Genomic DNA, 14691 nt, shown 5'->3' on the forward strand with positions numbered 1-14691 from the left:
GTATAACATTATAAGTTTTCAGTCTTTCCTAACAGTACTGATATGCACGAGGGTAGAAATGTACCAAAAAAGTATAGGTAAATTATTGGTAGTGTAGTACAAAAATCGCGTTCAGCAGCAAAAGTTTCTAATTTTGATTTTTTAAAAGACCATAGCCAATGTTCCTGTATAGCTAGAATATCTAGGTATACGGCGTTTGTTGTGAAGTTCTCAACATTGAAGGATGAAATAACGGTTGCCTTACCATTGATGTTGGTATTTGCTGTCTCTCAAAGTGATTGGCCGGTATGTTCAGATTGTGACTGTGAGGATAGACTGGTATCCTTGGCTCGGTAATGTTTGTTGCATTGGCCATTGTGGTTGAAGACTGTTTACAACATGCTGTTGTTGTTTATGGGGTTATCTCCTGTGCCTGGGAGGCCTTTTTTTCTTCACAGTCTTTTCTAAAAAAGATGTATCTGATTTTGAGGTATTGTCCTGTTCAGAAATGTTACATGAAGTATTTATCAAGTTGGTATCTACTGAAACCCTACTAGTCACCGGGTTTTGTGAGACGGTGGCCCTGAGTACCCGAACAACACGCTGTCGCCTGTACATTATATACTGGGATATCGGACCCTTCTTGAGACAGTGCATGACGATTATTAGAGCCATAATTGTTATTATTTATAACTATACTTTTATCACTATTTAGAAATTGTCCTACTTTGCTTTCTAACAGATTAAACCTGTGTTCAAGAATTTTGAGCTCACTATTAGAGTTATTGTTAGTGTTAATTTGAGAATTACACTCACTGTTAACATCCTGCACATTTTTAGCACGTTCACTTAATATAAGAGACTGTTCTAATTCTTCAATTTTTTTTCCCAAAGTATATATATACGATTGTGCTGCAGCTAATTTCATACTTGTATCATTTAATGTTCGTTCTTTTACTTTGAGAGCTGATTCTTTAGCTTTTAATTGTTTTTCCTTATCAGGTAAATTGTCCAAAATTTTGGTATCACTATAGCAAATGTCAGTATTTATAGCTACATCTATACATTTTCTATTAATATTTATACGTCTTGGTAAGTTTCCAATAGACTTTGTAGTACTCACACTTTTACTCCTACTATTCTTTTTATCCCTAAGCTCCCTTGCATTTAAAACTTTCACTATGGACGGACAACTAATGTCATCGGTGCTATTAACGAACGGATTACACTCCTGAATTTCAGATCTATCAATATTGTCTATAGTTAACAAATCCCTACAGCTTGTACAAGTGTAATAATTATTTCCAGATTTAAGGCCCTTTCTATCTGAGGGTGATATGTTTTCACAAGCATAATGAGACCAGGCATTGCACCTATCACACAAAACTGCGTTATCTGCACAATGTTTATCGCAAATCAGACAAATTTCAATTTCATTTATACTTAAGTTCATATCTATAGACCGACCTCCTTCCTGCATGGGAGACTAATAGTGTCACAACTAATATTTGATGCTGCATCAGTGTTACTCACTAAGTTAGAAGAGTAAGTCACACTTTTTGAATCTTGTGCACTTTTGTCAGTTTCTAAAAGTTCACAAATTTTGTCTCTCATTATCTTGTTCATATTACTAAAATCCCCTATCTTGTCAAGCTCACTAAAAATAAAATGTAACTGATCGGCATAGAAAGTTTGTAAATGTCCACCATTCACATTCACAACTGAAGTCGTCAAATATAAGTTTATTCTGTATAATTTGATACCACCCTTGAATGCCACCAGAGATTCCTCTGCCCTTGTTATACCATCTTTTGATAACTGTGTTACAAATTCAAATTTAATGTCTTGAAAAGGCACTGAGTTATAAATTGTTTGAGTAACTGCTCTAAATGCCTCAAATGCTGCAGTTGAAAAAGTCAATACTAGATCACAATTTTTCAGCGCTACCTGCAGATGTTCACGGTCCGTAGCATCTAGCTTTTGATTCATTGCTTTCGTTTTATTAATGTTATAATTTACTGTTTTTTGTACAGTTGGACGGCTTGGCGTGAACGGCTTTCTGGTTTGTCGTCTACATGTCGAACGAATCATCATGACGGATGGCAAGTCAAAAAAGTTTAAATATCTCATAAAATATTTAGAATAGTGCTGATAGTGAACTTTAATACAAGTTATTTAGTAAGATTTAGTTTCGTCACTTAGACTACAGTATCATTATTTGCAGTAAAAAAAAATAATGAATAAAATGGATAAAACAGCGTTTACCTAGGCTTTATCTCAGGCTCAGTGGATGTAAAGGATAAAATACAATAACAAAATGGGTTATGTATTAAAATCTAAAAATATGGACGAAACGGAAGTGTTAAAATACACAACACTTTTAATTAAAATGTACTGTAAAAGGTTAAAAAAAAAAATGGTGCAGTGCATATATACAAAAAGTTCTACCATTTGCTGTCAGGAAAGCTATCAGGGTCTGGCTCACAAGTAATATTTACAGTATCTTGGAGGATAAAATCAACATGGCCGACCACTGACCAGAACGAGACGGAATGATGTCCAAGAGTTTTTTGCAAAAACCTCGCTTGGTGGTGGATTAAAAATATATAAATCTAGTTAATAAAAGGATAAAACACCATTTGAACATAAGCGTTATTTTGTGTTACAGCTCGACAATATCATGAAAATCTTCAACCAAATCGGAGCTTCAAAATTTTCCGCCTTCCATTCCTGCACATGCGTAGATACATAGACTGTTGAAGTTCAAAGACTCTGAAATAGCGTCAGTCCTTACAGTCTTTTTCCATCGTCTGAGGTAAGCCGGGACGGAAAGTAACAGGACAAAAAATCACAGGACATAAAGTCACAAATAATTTGTTGATAACTATTTGAACTAAATATATAAGAGAAATATCTTGAAATATTTTGTTTTCTTTTTATTACAGATATATTCATTTTTAAGTTTAGGAAATTGTATATGATAACCCTTGAATTTTTTTTTTTAATTTTAAACATCAGTGCAAAAAAGGATATAATTTCTTGGCACAATAAACACAGGCACTTGTCTCAAAAAAAATAATCTTATATATATATATACCTTCCCAGGTAGCACAAAAACATTTTATTGATATTTTTAAAATATATTGCAAAATGTCACCAAAATATCATTCAAAAACATGTTTTTGACGTGATTTGTCTGGCTGTACTCATGTGAATAGCATATTTTCTGAAAATATTTGTTCTGAATGTTTAAAGAGCATTATTTTTAAATATCTTGATTTTATATTGAAATAACATAATTTTGATATTATTCAGTGTCAATTGAAAATATCCAGACAACATCTTTCAAACATCTGGACAAAATATTCTTCTAATGTCTTAGACTAGGATATGTTTTATTGATGTCTTCCAAATGTTTTTTTTTAATATTAGACTGGCAACCTTATTCCTATTTGTATTAAAAGATGATGCATTGATTTAAATGATTATAAGGCAACTCATAACTTTAACTGATGAAATGTAATAGTTTAATTCAGTACTTTGTTAACTGTCAATTAGAGCGGCGTTTTGCATTTGCGCCGACTTCTGAGGCCTGCTACTAATGATCCCGACAACAACGATAGTCGTGTCATATACCATCAGCTGACCATTGTGTAGATAAATCAATTTAAATTTACGGCATATTAAGTTTAAGTAGGTCTGACAACCGAGAAATAAAAAAAAATAACGGAAATTTGGGACTGGGTGTCATTGTTCAAAAAAAGTTAGTTAAGTACCTTGTGTTCGGCGTTTTGCAGTTGCGCCGATTTTTGTTTTCATTTGCGCCGATTTTATTACAGGTAAATTACAGGTGAATAGATATAAGAAGATGTGTTATGAGTGTCAATGAGAAAACTCTCCATCCAAGTCAAATAAATATTTTTCATTTATCATTATAGACCTCTTCCATTTGCCACTTGTACAAATGTAATGAACTGTCAATCACAACATGTATATAACTGTTGTCCCCTGCTCACCACTGGGAGAGGTGGAAGAAGGCCTACCAGATACATCTCCAGACCTTTTTCCTTGTTGGCCGTATCCGTAGTTCTTTAGCATCTGTCTTTCTGACATCTGCCACATGGTTATGCTCGATCTGTGTTTTGACAATAGAATCCGTGGTAACTCTGGCTTTACACGATTTTATGGTACATTAGAAAGTTCTGATATGTAGTTATGTTTAAAAACACTGACCTTCCGATATGTATGGCTCTCGATGATTAAAGAATTGAATCCTCGGTTCGTTTCAGTGTGCAATATGTCCATCAAGTTACAACGAAGTTCCAAAACAATATGAATCAAAATTAACTTAAACATGGATGAAAAACAATTATAACCAGATTTTACCAATGGTATAGCACAGTACATGTACAAGTTTTAACTTACCTGTACATTTAATTAGGAGCAAATATAAAATCGGCGCAAATGAAAGAATGAGAATTTTCAAAATTGGCGCAAATGTCATACGCCCCTTGTGTTATATTAAGGTATACTAGAACACACCCGTGATATCGCGGGTCCGTGACTAAATTAAAGTACATAACTATGCGCAAGCCTTATTTTAGTATTAGTATTGTCATCATTTGATAAAGTCATGGCGATTATAAGATACACATTTTTCTCTGCTTTCAAATCTTTCTGTTTGAACCCGTCGAACTGGAACTTATCAATTATTGGTAATATTAATTATTTGGAAAACAAAAGGTCCTGGAATGGAGTATTTTTTAATCAACAGCATTGTCCTATATTATATATATAGCATATTAATCCTGAATACACCGTTTGGTGGTGCGCCTGTCAGATGCGGAACGTACAGATAAGGTAATCGGTAACAGGTGAATATACTATTGGTATCGGTATCGGTATCGGACTCGACCCGGAACTTCTTAATTATTGGCAATATTAATTACGTGGAAAACGAAAGGGCCTGGAGTTGTGTAATTTTCAATCTACACCTTTGTACTATATTAGTTATATATAAAGTTGAATTCTTTGATTCTTCGTTTTCACGTGATGACGGCTGACAAATTGGACCTCGTAATTTTAGTATTATAGATATAGGATTTTTTTTGAGACAAGTGCCTGTGACAATGAAGCCATCTAAGAACCAAACCACTTTGATATTTTGAATTTATTTTAATTACAAAGTTGCTTAAAAAAAACCCGACGTTTTGCATTTCATTTGCGCGGATTTTTTCTTTCATTTGCGACGATTTTTGTTTTCATTTAATTTGCGCCGATTTGTTTACAGGTAAATAACAGATGAATGTTATTTTTTCATATATATTATTATATACCTCTCCGGCCGTTAGCCAATTATACAAATGTTATGAATTGCCAATCATAACATAACTGTTGTCCTCTGCTCAACAAGGGGAGGTGGACGTGTACGTAGGATTTCGAGCAGAATAGATCAATTTTTTCACATACACGTAAAAACATAAGATAAAAGCACCCTGTTTATACGTAAATGTCGAATTAAAAGATCTATTTACATCATTCAAATCCACAAATTGTTCTTGCCGAGTATTTATAGGCAACACTTTTAATATATTCCTTTCTTGTGATTTCGTCTCTTCAATATTTGTCGTAATTGTCAATAACGAAGTCCATCTTTTAAATTCTCCTTCATAAATTCGTCCGAATTTAAAACATTTCTAATCTATCTACATGACGAAATAAGAGGCAAGTCAAAATGTAGGTTTGGTTTGCGCGCAGTAACTTATTTTCTGTCCGATACCACAGGTATTTGGGGAATGGACCCCCCTTTTTTTTTTGGACCTCACTAAAATAAAATTTTGGCGTTTTTTTTTATTCATTTACAATTTTCTACAATGTATAAACATATATCAAGTCTCAACAATCCATTGCTAGTCGATTACAATAATATTTTTACTATCCATACGAGCCCCAAGTGAAAAAAGAAGCTCTTTTTTCACTTGGGGCTCGTATGGATAGTAAAAAAAATATTGTAATCGACTAGCAATGGATTGTTGAGACTTGATATATGTTTATACATTGCAGAAAAATATAAATGAATAAAAAAAACGCCAAAATTTTATTTTAGTGAGGTCCAAAAAAAAAGGGGGGTCCATTCCCCAAATACCTGTGGATTCAATCGGTTCGAATGCCGACTGTAATGAGAGGGCGTGTCCAAATATGCAAAGATAAGCGTGAGATATTTTCGAAATAATTCTAGACTTATCTTTCCTATGCGGTAAAACTAGATAAAAACAAACGGAGGAAGTAGCAAACACCATGCCTGAAATTTGTAAAGCTAGGTAATTATATCGGTTACACACCATTATTCCGACAGCCCATTAGTCCGACAGCTCATTGGTTCGACAACCCATTAGTCCGACAACCCAATAGTCCGACAACCCATTGCTCCGACAGCCCAATACTCCGACAACCCATAAGTCCGACACTTATCAAGTCAAGTATCAGGTAAAATAAATGTTTGTCTGTCTGTATTATTACGTTTATGTAATAACTTATTTTAAGAAATAACTCCGTATATATTACATAAGACTATATATATATATAGGTAGTTCGAATACTTTCTATTTACTCAATTCAAAATCTGTATATAGAATAGAACCACAGGCACTTGTTTCTGTCAATATTGGGTTTACTATCCATACCAGTACAAAAAAAAAACACAAGGTTTAGAACGGACATTTTCATTATGTTCGCTTCAACCAATATTTTATTACTTTCCCTTGCCCCTTTCACGAATAAAAGTACACCAGTCTTTCGGTAATTGATTTATCTTTACAATGAAACAACTCTCACGTACCTTGAGAATACCCCTCAAACAGTATAACACACTTGAGATGAGAATTATTGACCTTTTTCCAGACCATTGAATTTGGAAGGACTAAACTGCCGGTTTACTTAGGAAATTAATAAAGCTGAGTAATCCCATTGGTCACATTTTTCTGGTTACTGGTAACTAGTATAAATAAACAGGTAACCAGATGAATTCGACCAATCAGATTGCTGTGTTCTATTTACTTCCGAAGTAAACCGGAAGTTTAGTCCTTCCAAATTCAATGGTCTGGAAAAAGGTCAATAATTCTCATCTCAAGTGTGTTATTCTGTTTGAGGGGTATTCTCAAGGTACGTGAGAGTTGTTTCATTGTAAAGATAAATCAATTACCGAAAGACTGGTGTACTTTTATTCGTGAAAGGGGCAAGGGAAAGTAATAAAATATTGGTTGAAGCTAACACATTGAAAATTCCCGTTAGCTACCTTGTGTTTTTTTTTGTACTGGTATGGATAGTAAACCCAATATTGACAGAAACAAGTGCCTGTGAATAGAACAGAAAAGAATATTTCATTTTCCAAATAACAGGGTATATAAAGAGCATGTAAATCAAGACCAACCAGTGATGGTGTGAGCTACTGATGATACCCACGCCGGTAAACAGAAAGTTGTCGAGTCTGAAATTGCATCACACGATAAAGCCGAATTTAATAAACCCTGAAACAAAATTTCAGATATCCTTATACTGTTGTTTATAAACTAGAGGCTCTCAAGAGCCTGTGTTGCTCACCTTGGTCTATGTGCATTTTATACGACACCGGACGCCGGATGTAAAGTGATGAGAAAAGCTCACTTGGCCTTTTAGGCCAGGTGAGCTTAAATAAAAGATGCAACGAAAATATTCACGGGACGGAGGGACGAACTGACGGATGGACGGATGGTCAGACAAAGGCATAATGCTTGGGTCAAAATTAAGACATTACAATACACTAGTTATCTTTACAAGAATGTCACACATTGTCTTAGAATTTTTACTAGTTGTTATTGGCTTTTATACCGCACTTGTTCTATATATTTAAGCCTTCAAATTGCGTTGACTGTATGTTTCTTTGTCATATACAGTCACTGACCTGATATCACTTGTCCTCATGAATATTAAAATAGAAGTTGCCGACATGTTCATGTCCGTCATATTTGTTTTAGTAATAAGTTTTGTTGTAAGTCATAAGTCCTGCACCTTCCCAAACCATTATAAATAAGGCTATGTTTCTAGATTTTAAAATAAGCTCGGGATACAAAATAAGTATCCCTACAAATATATTGAGTGTCATCTCTCAGACTATGTCTGATCTATTGCTATTGGAAGTGACTTGTAGTTGCCTCCGTGTTTCGTTGATTTACTTTCCCGAACATGATACCGTATTCATGATTGGAATTGCTCATCTTTTCTGAGCACAAATTTCGTCCTGTTTGTCATCTTATTTTTTAGGATCTGGGTATGTATTTGTTTCTGTTTTTCTCATTTTGCCTGATGCCACATAAGTCCCTTATTTCTGCGACAAAATCAATTTAAATAAAACTCAGATGAGTGACACAAGGGGTAGCAAGTGTTGCGTCCAAACAGGGCGGGTAGTGTACTTCCAACTACGATGTATTTATTAATGTAATTAATTGATTAATTGTGGTGAAACTTCACTTCCCTGATACGTGAAAGAGGGAAACCGAAGATTTAGTGAAAGGTAGATCAAGACACAAAAAAACAAGCGAACTAGAAGAGCTTAGACTGACAGTTGACACACAAACGACAAAATATGAACAAAGAAAATATTATACCCATACACGTAAAACGAAAGAGGGTCGAAGGTAAGGACTGAGCAGTTGCAATTAGCATGTGTATCAACTCCAATATAATGAGACAAATATCCAGCATGTAAAAAATAATAGGAATCAAAACGGACAACCCCAAATATTAAAGAGAACAAAGTTGGTCTTTTTAAAGAAAATTTACCCTTACACACAAGACAGATGCATTGTCGGAATAATGGGCTGTCGGAGTAATGGGTTGTCGGAGTTTTGGGCTGTCGGAATAGTGGGTTGTCGGAGTAATGGGCTGTCGGAATAATGGGCTGTCGGAGTATTGGGCTGTCGGAATAATGGTTGTCGGACTAATGGGATGTCACCATTATATCTGAAGTTTTGTGCATTTGTAAATATACTTTCAAATACTTCATTATATCTAATAAGAACTAGGTACCTTTAACAAAATAAAACACTGCATACTCAAGTACATGCATTCATTTTTTTAAGATACGTCTGTTTGTTATTTACGATCCTAAAACCTCAGTGCATTTTACAAAAAATATGATATTCATATATCTTGTTGAAAAAAGTTGTCTAACAAAGCAGCACTTGGGAGAAGTAAAACAGAGAATTAATGATCAGTGCTTGTAAAATCAAAATGCAAACATACAGGAGTCAGGAGTCTTCTAAGCTCAGTTTCTTTCGTCAAGTCTACAAAATGGGTCAAAGACCATCACTAAACAATTTAAATTAAATAGAGAAGCAATATGCAAAATAAGAATAAGTGCACATCCTTTAATGATTGAAAGGGGCATTATATAAATATTCCTATAGAGGAAAGTTACTGTGACGTGTCCTGTCTGTAAAGTGAGTCTCATTGGGGTCTATGCGTGAAGCAGGATTGGGGATTTTTTGTAAGCATGACACGTGAAAGTCAAATTATTGTGTTGTCAAAACGGGGAATGAGGTATTGTGGGACCCGTGAAATGACAAAAAAAATAGAATGGCTTACCTATACAATGTAAGCGGGATATGGGAATCTGACAAAACAGTAAGTGGGATCCGGGATCAGAACCCCCCATTGAGACCCACTGTTAAAATGGGGAAATTGAGGATGAACAACAATTCTTATTAAAATGTTATAGATTTACCTCAAAGCGAGTAATATTAGAAAATAAAATTAATGTCATATTTCAAATACAGGGTAACATTACCGTTGATGAAAAAAATATCTCTATTGGTTAATTCTAGCTCAGCATTATTACTTAGACTGTCTTCCTCTTTCATATCAGAGTGTCTAAATATAAGATATAGTGAACTTTAATATATGATAAATCATTTTTTAACTTTTCATAATTACAGTGGCGGATCCAGAGGGGGGGTCCGGGGGTGCGCACCCCCCCCCTTTATTTTGGCCGATCAATGCATTTGAATCGGGACATATGTTTTGCATCCCCCCTTTGCCCTGGGCTAGCACCCCCCCCCCTTTCGAAAATTCCTGCATCCGCCACTGAATTTAGTATGATATGTTATCATGGAACCTTTCATTCTACCATGTCAATTATTATAGTTATATGTAATGCCATAGGTTTTAACCATTTATTGTTAATGAGTTTGTGCCAATAAAAATATTTGTTTTTGTATTTATCATTATAAAAGTTACAATTTTGTCATTTAAAGATTAAATATTTATTTTAGATCAATTTTGCACATCTAAGAGAGAAATTGAAACAAATGGAATGTAGCAAAGTGATGAGTGCTGAATATGGAAATTGTTAGAACAGCAGTTAGTATACACATGCATGTTGCCTTTATTTGATAAATTTAATGATATGATGAATCGTTAAATGTAATGTTTATTTTAAACTGACTTTGAAATAACCAAGAATTTCCAAAACAACATGTAAAAATGTACATGGTTTACTTTTTAAATTGTTATTTGGATGGAGAGTTGTCTCATTGGCACTCACACCACATCTTCCTATATCTATGTAGTTTCTTTCATTTACAAGCTGATTTAATCATTTATAATGTGATCAAGCACAGAATCCTATATAAAGTTGTGGTCCAAAGATTTGAAAATCAATTATTTTAAAGGACTGATATATGACTTTGCTTATTTTTTTAATAGAAATTATAGATCATTATAGTACTTGTAGTAAGGAACAGCAGGTTTTCTTGCAGGACCATCAGGGGAAAATATTTTCAAGATTGAAGAACTATATAGTCTGCAAGCATGCATTCCACAACTCACTGGTCAGTGATTTTTTTGGTATTTCTGATCATAGAAAAATGCCAGATATTATGATGATCTTATGAGGGGGGATAGGAGGGGTCCTGATCCCGAATTCCTTGACTTAAAAAAAAGAAATCCCAAGGTCCTGAATTTAAATAAAGTAAATCTCGACGTCCTGAAATCTGAAAAAAAGGATTCCCGGATCACGAAAGGGTCAATCTCGAAATCCCGAGCTTAAAAAGACCCGATCTCGGATTCCCGATAAAAGTCCTACCCCCCCCCCCCCTGTCTTATCAATAAAAGATATATTACTGTAGTAATCTTTTTTTTTATTCTAACCACAACCATATTTGGCAATGAGTGAATATAATTTTATTAATTCATAATTGCTATCAATATTACATGTATTACGGCTGTGAGGTATTACTCATTATTTTGCAACCCTGCAAATTAACAGATCTAGAGACATTGTTCATTGTATATTTATTAAAATTTACCTTTTATAATGATAAATTGTTACTCATAAAATTTGATAGTTTTTAACTAATGATTATTCCAATATTGTATTTTCTAGCACTTCCTTTTAACATGATGGAGTTGCAAAATTTACCACGGTTCTATGGTCAACTAAAGGAGACTAATTTCATTTATCAAAGGACAGGAGACTTTCCATGCCTCAAGACTTTAAAAGCTGAAATTGTAAGGCTTTAAGAAACTAATGTACATGTACATGTATATGGTATTATCTTAAGTTTCCATAAAATGATAAAAAAAAATAAGTATAATTTAAGTCTAACTTTTTTTATTTAAACATATTTTTAAGAAAAATATAATGTTTTAACTTTGTTGAATGCATCTGCTCTATGGTCAGGTTGTTGTCGCTTTGACACATTCACCATTTCCTTTCTCAGTTTTACTTTTATAATTTCTTTAATTGGAAGAAATAAAGCACATAATTTATACACAATAACCTTTTTGATTTAAGCTTTCGTATGAACCTTTCTTTTAGATCATTACATGAAGCTTACACTGTTTGAAGAGATGTGGGTATATGCCAATGAGACAGCAACTCAACTACAAGAATAACTAAAGGAACAAATCAAGATACTTTTTTAACTGTCTAATCAAACATAATGCTCCCTACAGTCAAATACCAAACAATTAAAAGAGTTAATGCATGCAGTAATTCTTTAAATACATAATGTTTGTCTCCAATTAATAAAGCAGTTGTCTGAATTTGTGTCATATCTTTGTAGGGAAATAAGATGCAGAGAACCATTCATAAAGTGTAAACATGAAACTGATATTTACAATGTTCTTTAGAGCTATAACTCTAGCCCTTAAGATTACATTACACTACTATTGCTTGCTAATTCTACTATCAACAGTAAACAGTAAAAGAGAGAAGATTCAGGACTAAGAGTGATTTTTGTAGTTTGCTGTGGATTAAATTTGGATGTATTGATGAAATTAATACAACAATAACAGTTAATTATTTGAACAAGAAAAAGCTGTGCAATGGTGCAAAACAAAAAACTTATGAACCATAAAATGATTAAATCTGTGTTGAGTTTTTATAAAAGTGACAACATTTACCTACATGTAATGAAATATAATTAACCCCAAAGATGCTTTTATTTAGATTGATTGTAAATAGATATAGGAAGATGTGGTGTGAGTGCCGATGAGACAACTCCATCCAAGTAACAATTTAAAAGTAAAGTTTACATGTCTGGCTGGCATGCATCATTTGTCTTTGTTCATGGTTCAAAAGTCAGTGTAACTTTTCAAATGGTGGATACTCCTCTAAAATACTAGAAACAAAATGTCTCTAAATGTCTCTTTGGTTTATGGAATGATTGTATGGTGTACAAGTCTGCCAGGCTTGGTTTATCTGTCAGACCTTGACCTCATTGTTATAACCATTTAAAATATCTTTAAAATTTTAGTAAACTTTTATCTGTTACATGAATAATATAAAATCATTTAAGCAGGAAACCAGTTCAGCTTGATTTAGGCATCAATCTCTTGGTGAAATTTCTTATTTTACAAGTCTTGAAAAAAGAATTTCTGGCTACATTGAAGACCTGTTGGTCTGAGGCGGATTTTTTGGGAAAAAATTTGGTTGCCTATATAGGGAATCACTGAAGCGTGACTGGAGCGGGTCCCCTCTTAGGTCAGTCAGTGGGCCCCCACTTATGAAAATTTCTGGATCCGTCACTGTTGGTGACCTTCTGCTGTTGTTTCTTTGACACATTGATTCCCCGTTTCCATTCTCAATTTTATTCAGTGCAGAATATTTTATTGCAATAACAACTAAATGTGACCATATTGCTTTCAACAATGAGACAAACCAACATTGCATAGTCAGCTATAAAAGGCCACAAAATAGAAATGTGTAACAATTCCAGAGAGAAAACAAAGTCTGATTTATGTTAAAAATGAAGTAAATGCAAATATGATATACAGCCACTGATGAACAAGCACATTCAGAATTCAATAGTGGTTGGTCAGCGCCAAACCCTCTTCTAACCTGGGACAACGATTTAACAGTACCATAGATGAATTTGAACTATGAAAATTAGTTGATTAGGACAACTTGTTTTGTATTTACTGGCAGTTACCGACAGCTAGTTCAAAGTCGAGAACAATTTGTAAAAATATCTGTTTCTAAAGACTTAAGTATCAATCAGCACACATCCAATCGATTTAAGTGTAAAGCTGTCATTAACTGTCTAATTTATGACTGCAACAAGAAATATTACAGAAATCCACTGAAATTACTGGGTCAAGTTAATTAGATAGAGAAATGTGTAAGCATCAAGAATGTTCAGGAAAGTACTATCTACTAACCCATCACCATCACCAATTTTCTCATGAACCCATATGTGTCCTTTGTTGATATGCACATAGACCAAGGTGAGCGACACAGGCTCACAAGAGCCTCTAGTTAAATTTTTATTCATTTGGTTATGTCGGGTCTGGTTTAGACTATACGGTAATAATTTTGTTCATTGATGTCGTATGGTGGGCTACAATACTTAAACCAACTACATTTCTTAGATATTTGTGGACCGAGCAATAGTTGAGCCCTTTTTCAAATATCCGTAAAATCTTCAACTAAAATTTTCTAAATTTTCCAGTTTTTCTATGTCATGAATTAAAATATACTACAACTAACTTTTTTTGCTATTTTCTATCAATTTCAAGTTTAGTTTCCACATCGGTCATACTAATTTATTTGACCTTGTTTATTAATTCCCTACTCTGCCTTAGTGGTCATCATTACTTTCTCTCTAATTTTTTTTTTTTTTGGTTAATCACTACATATGCAAACAAATGGACAGCACTGTTTTCTTCTCAAAACCAGCGAGGCCGTCAACAAGGAGCAACATTGAACAATTGCATCTTTTTCGTGCGATGATAAATCCATTCCCCCCTCTTTCTTCCCAAAGATATAGAGAGGGGCCTTTACCATCGCATGAAACTATTAGCCGTGTAAAACATACAATGTTAGCTTTTAGAAAAAAATCCGTGTAAACTGAAAGACTTACAAAAATTGAACTAGAAGTGTTTTATTAAATCTTGATATATGTAAATGTGAAAAACATTCATTTTATTAATTTAAAATGCAACCCACCTCTCCAGCCGAATTATTCTAACTTAATTATATACAAAAAAAAGCACCGGGAAGTTTAATTTGAAGTATAGCAGTTATGTCCAATTCTACCGTGTCGGGATAATAGCAAAACTGAAAACAAAATTAAGTTAATATGATTAAATCTATGAGGTTTAATTATTTACTTAGAAAGACCCTTTCCATTTTGGAAAGATGATTGATTAGTTGTTGGGCAAATAGTGCATGCA

At 33.8% G+C, this 14691-nt stretch overlaps 1 long non-coding RNA gene across 2 annotated transcripts; it reads left to right on the forward strand.

The window, feature by feature from the left end:
• Nucleotides 1-6240: 6240 nt before the first annotated feature.
• LOC134708017 (uncharacterized) lies at nucleotides 6241-12276 on the forward strand. Of its 2 annotated transcripts, XR_010105792.1 has the most exons (4): nucleotides 6243-6299; nucleotides 10287-10374; nucleotides 11399-11523; nucleotides 12081-12276. It is a non-coding gene; the product is annotated as an uncharacterized LOC134708017 (long non-coding RNA). The 2 variants fall into 2 exon arrangements; XR_010105793.1 differs by lacking the exon at nucleotides 10287-10374 and having other exon boundaries at nucleotides 6241-6299.
• Nucleotides 12277-14691: the final 2415 nt, after the last annotated feature.

This window comes from Mytilus trossulus, chromosome 2, assembly GCF_036588685.1.
Source record: "Mytilus trossulus isolate FHL-02 chromosome 2, PNRI_Mtr1.1.1.hap1, whole genome shotgun sequence".
Classification (NCBI taxonomy): Eukaryota; Metazoa; Mollusca; class Bivalvia; order Mytilida; family Mytilidae; genus Mytilus; species Mytilus trossulus.